Genomic DNA, 5,531 nt, shown 5'->3' with positions numbered 1-5,531 from the left:
CTGACTGCCAAGAAAAGCTTCTGAGAGAGGTGGACCTTTTCAAGGAGAAATACGTGAGTACGAATTGAGTCCAGTTGTTCATGTGATAGCCACAGAGGAACTGATTTTGTGTTTGTAGAAGTGAACATTTTTAATAACTTGCTAAAACCATCTTCTAAGTTTATAAGATAAAATGGGGTGTTGGCTGGTGAGTCAGTTGGTTAGAGCATGGTGCTGATAACACTGAGGTCCAGGTTTGATCCCCGTACTGGCCAGCCACACACACACACAGAAAAAGATGAAGTGGGGTCATCACCCAGCTTATCCGTCTCTCCGGGTTAGCAAGTAATATGGAGCATTCAGAACAACAGAAGGGAAAAAAAGACAAAGTGTGCACATAGCTTCACCGTCTGGGGCAGGTCGTGAGACCAGGCCTGGCTTGGGGACGCTGCAAAGTCCCAGGAAGGAGTTGGGTCAAAGGCAGGGATGGGGAGGGAGGTGCCACTTCCCCACCCTCTGACTGTGCAGCTGCCGTGCAAGGGAGGCGGGTGTGAGCTGGAAGATGGAGCCACGTGTGGAGGCAGGAGCGGACTCCAATCGGCCACGCTGAGCACAAATGAGGGCCAGGTGGGCTCCGGCACGCAGATGGGGTCAGGTCAGTGCCCGAGTCCAGCGCCCGGCGTTCCTTCTGGAGGGGGCCCCTCTGGGAGGACTTGCAGCAAACTCACAGGGCTGCTGAGCTAGGACGCTCTGTCACCTCATTTCCCCCAGGATGCTTGTATGCGTATTACTTTGACTTACGAGTTGTTGAAGAGAATCATTTAAAAAATCTGTGCTTTAAAAGGAAAACTGCCATAGTGGAATCCTTTCTGTAACATTCTGATGTAATTACTATTACACTCACAGGTTTGGAAGGTGGCTGTTCTATTATTGGAACCATTAGAACATTTTTTCATGCAATGAACTGAAAAATACTTTCCAGAAAATGCCACTTCTTTATCCTACTGGGGAAGTAGAGGCAAGGTTAGTCTTTCTTCTCTGTAGCAGCTTTTAAATATTTGAAAACTGCATTAACTGTGTTACTAGTTGTCTCAACTTTTGACTCAACATGAGCTTCTGGTCAACTTCAAGTTCTATGTCATTATGACAACTGCCAAGCAGGTCTCCCCAGTCCACCTGCTTATACAATTGATTTTCTGAGCCTAGATGCAAGAGTTTATATTTACCCTTATTACTGTTTGAGTCAGTCAAAATAATTTTGAATCTCGATTCTGCCATCTGTCATATTAGCAATTCCTCCAGCTTTGTGTCTTTTGAGACTTGCTAAGCATGTCTCTTATTTCATCCAACTCATTGATTAAACTGTTGAGCAGGACAGGGCTCCCCTCCAGATTGACATTGATCCATTAATCAATATTCTTTGGGCATGGAGTCTCAACAAGCCATGAATCCAAATAACCCTACCACCCATCGTATCCTGTTATAGAGGTAGTTGTTTATTTATTTATTTTTAAATTGAGGAGAGGGGAGGGAGAGGGACCAAAGAGGATTGGGGTACATTACTGCAGGAGAAATAAGGGGAGCTGGAAGCCACATCTGTTAGGATGCATTTAGTGGCAGGTATCAAAACCCCAACCCAAATTGATTTAAGAAAAAAGAACCATGCACACAAACAAAAAACTCATAAATTTGTATTAGTGAGTACAAATAATTCAGCAACTCAGGAATAGATGTGGCTTCAGGCAATCTTTATCCAGACCTCAAAGATGTACCCAGATTCCAGTTTCTTCTCCCTAGTTCTTGGCTATGTTTCCTGATGTTGGCCTTGTTCACAGTCCTCTCAATGCCCCAAGAAGCCTGCCAAGGTCCTCTGGGTCCACATGCCTCCTTGCTCATCACCAATGGAGAAGAGAGGGTCTGTGGCCTAAAATTCTCAGCAAGAGTCATGAAGGTCACTCTGATCGAAATGCTTAGGTCACTGCCCATTCTTGATCCAACTATTGTGGCCAGGGGCATGGGAGCACCAATGCGCTTGCACCAATCAGCCTCAGCCCTGGGGTCCATCGCACTAAGTCATGTGACTGAGAACTTGGCAGGGTGACTTCCCAAAGGAAGCTTAGGATGCTCTCCTAGAAAGGCAGCGGAGGGAAGTTGAGCCCCCTGATCTCAAATAAAGCAGAAGGCAGGTCACATGAAGGACTTTGAAGCCTCTAGTGAGTGCCTGGCAGTGTAGGAGATGTGGCAGAGGCTTGGAGAGGGGGCAAAAGCTCTAAGAGGTAGAAGTCATGGGAATTCAATCACCAGCCGAGAAACAATACGTTGTATCTATTAAGCAATATCCCCCTTCCAAATAAAACCCTCCAGAGCCATGGGGCTCTGGGAGTCTGTCTCAGCACTGCAAGCAGAGTCATGTCTGGTTGTGTTCATCTCCCAGGGGGCACAGTGAGCATTTCCACTCAAAGGCCCTCGTGCACACGCCCCTACCTCTGGCCTGGCCTTAACTGACCATGACCTCAAGGGTGATGCTGTCTCACCAAACCCTGACCTCCTTCAATCCCCCCAGGTTAGGATTGGGGCTTCATCCCCCGAGGACCACTTCCTCCGGGGCTGCGAAGCATGTCACAAGGTGCTGAGACCCCCCTGGGCAAATAAACAGATTGCAGCAGGTAACATTTTTCAGACTTTAGTGTACACAGAACCATCAGGGAAAATTGTTTAAATGCAGATTCCAGGCCGGCCTGTGGCTCACTCGGGAGAGTGAGGGCTGGTAATACTAAGGCCACGGGTTCGGATCCTATATAGGGATGGCCGGTTTGCTCACTGGCTGAGCGTGGTGCTGACAACACCAAGCTAAGAGTTAAGATCCCCTTACCGGTCATCTTTTAAAATAAATAAATAAAAAATAAATGCAGATTCCAGGGCCTGCCCTGAGAGGTTCTGATTCCATAAGTCTGGGCGGGGGNAATAAATGCAGATTCCAGGGCCTGCCCTGAGAGGTTCTGATTCCATAAGTCTGGGCGGGGGGCTAGGAATCTGCATGTTTAATAACAGCCCTGGTGATTATGACACAAGTGGTTTCACCTTGAGAATACAGTCTTAGACTCGCAGGGCCCAGACCCCTCTTCCAAGAAAAAACAAGGCCCAAAGCCCCGCCCCAGCCATGCAAGCCCCCAGGTCATTTTCTTTCTCCAGGCAGCAGTTGGGATGTTCAGTGTTGACTGAACAATGGGATTATCTAGAGGTTGTCTTTTAAAAAAAATTAATTCAGCAGTCACCATAGTGTTGCTTTGTACAGCCTTGCACATGGTACCCACTCAACGAATATTTGTAGGCCTTTNAGGATCCAGGTTGTTCTCTTTCCCTGTCTCTTGGCTCCAGTTGCTCTGGGCATCCTCCATACTCAGGCAGGATCCCCCCTAGTGGCCTCAAGACAGCTGCGTAACCAGTATTTTGAATAGTCTGAACTAAGTAAGGTACAAACATGAAACCGTGTGGTGTTTTCTCCTATTATGTCCTTTAAATGTACTTGGGTGAATCTCCTTTCTCTTTCTTTGGTGATACCTTGGACAGATCTCAAAGGTTTCTGGTCAGTTTCAGGCATTGAAAAGTCCAAACCAATCTGGTCCAGGTTAAAACTTAGTTCTCAGACCCGATTTAATGCTCTTCTATCCGTGGCTGCCCTTCGGCCTGAGGACACCACCCTGGGGATGGTGTGGTCAGTCCTTTCAGCTCCTCCCTCTCCTCCCCTGCCCTTCCTGGGCCTCCTTGTCCTCCAGGGGTTGGGGCCTGTGAACAGACTCCCAAATCCCACCTGCCTGAGGCTGCTCTCAGTGCCTTCCTTGAGATGACACAGAGTTATTCAGAGGACTCTCGGGACATCCCCACTCCCCAATTCCCCAAGGTGGAGATGGGCTCCAGCTCCCACGGCCAGTTCCTGCCCACGGCTTCTGGGTGCTGAACGTCCTCATGGCAGTCAGCTGTCCTGAGCAGGTTACTGGCAGCATAGCTCGAGCTGTGATGCCTTCTGTGGTATCCACGGGGCCCTAGGGAGACACATGCCTTGGCTACACCAGTGGTGGCTGCCCCCTCTGCCATCCCTCCCTCGGACCTGCCTGCCACTTCTCTCCAATTTCTTTTCTTCGCTCTCATAGGCAGAGAGGGCAAATTAGCAATTCTGCTGCAGAAGCAGACAACCAAGAAGAATGAAATGCCAGGCTCGGGCAGCAGCCCTGTCTCTATGAGAGGCTCTGTTGGAGATCTCCTTCTTTGGCTTGGGACAGGGAAGGGGGGAACACCCTTCCCTAGGCTGATGGTTCCTTGCTCCGATAAGTTTTTCTTAAACCTTCCAATGTCTTTGTAGGCTGAGGATGGGGGTGGTGAAGAGCAGGTTCAAGTTCAGCATGAAGAAGCAAGAGTCTCTTTCCTAGAAGTCTCAGCAAATCTGACTGCACCTGACCAGCAGAGATCAGCTGGGTCATGCGTCCACCCCTCAACCAATCACTGGGGCTGAGGGGGATATGACACACTGGTTGGCTTACACCTGGGGCATGTTCCCCACCCCTGCAGCTGGGGTCTAGATGGGGCCTCAACTAAGCCACTCAGATCCCACAAGGGGGTGAGGTGGATCTCCAAATCCCTGTTACCGGAAGTGGGGTGAATGGCTTCTGGGTGGCCAGAAAACAATGTGTGTCCACCCATGTATGTAGACTCCGTGGTCCCCAGATTAGAAGCTCCCAGTTTCGAATTTCTTTTGTTATGTGATTNTTTTTTTAACTATAATCAGAGCTGTGTTAATATGGGCCATCTGTCAGGACACGGAGATGCAGATTAGATGTTCACACATTAGATATTTTCCTGAAAATATTCCTGAAAATTTGCATGTAAAGTATGACTTGTTAGAATCTTCCTGCTGGTTTCCATTCAACAAATATTTCTCGAGTGCCAGTTAATGCCAGACTCTGGGGCTCCAGCCTCTACACACAGGATATCCTGGTCTAGCTCTTCTGTGACATCTCTGCAGAGCGTCCACACAGCTCATTGGGGCGCTTCCCTTGTTTCTGTCTCTGAGGCTGCTGGATTGGAGCTGAGCCATTTCCTTTTATAGCAATGGCCTATGAGAATCTGATGAGAACTCTGTCCCTTGCTCCAAGGAAAAGAGCAGAAACATGCACTGTCAGTTAGAATTCTTTCTGTGGACAGTGACAGAAAACTCAGGGAGCTCACTGACCGAGTAACTGAAAACCCAGAGCTAGGGCTGCCTTCAGGTACGGCTTGACGCAGGATCCAGGTTGTTCTCTTTCCCTGTCTCTTGGCTCCAGTTGCTCTGGGCATCCTCCATATTCAGGCAGGATCTCCCCTAGTGGCCTCAAGACAGCTGCGTAACCAGTATTTTGAATAGTCTGAACTAAGTAAGGTACAAACTTGAAACCGTGTGGTGTTTTCTCCTATTATGTCCTTTAAATGTACTTGGGTGAATCTCCTTTCTCTTTCCTTGGTGATACCTTGGACAGATCTCAAAGGTTTCTGGTCAGTTTCAGGCATTGAAAAGTCCA

General features: G+C 48.5%; 1 protein-coding gene across 1 annotated transcript in view; it reads left to right on the top strand.

The window, feature by feature from the left end:
• Window positions 1–5,531, top strand: part of TBXAS1 (thromboxane A synthase 1 (platelet)) — a 150,757-nt gene that overhangs the window by 84,352 nt on the left and 60,874 nt on the right. The gene's annotated exons all lie outside the window — the stretch shown is intronic.

This window comes from Galeopterus variegatus, unplaced genomic scaffold (assembly GCF_000696425.1).
Source record: "Galeopterus variegatus unplaced genomic scaffold, G_variegatus-3.0.2 Scaffold690, whole genome shotgun sequence".
Classification (NCBI taxonomy): domain Eukaryota; kingdom Metazoa; phylum Chordata; class Mammalia; order Dermoptera; family Cynocephalidae; genus Galeopterus; species Galeopterus variegatus.
The sequence above is the reverse complement of the archived record's forward strand: the minus strand, read 5'-3'. Positions and strand labels throughout refer to the sequence as shown.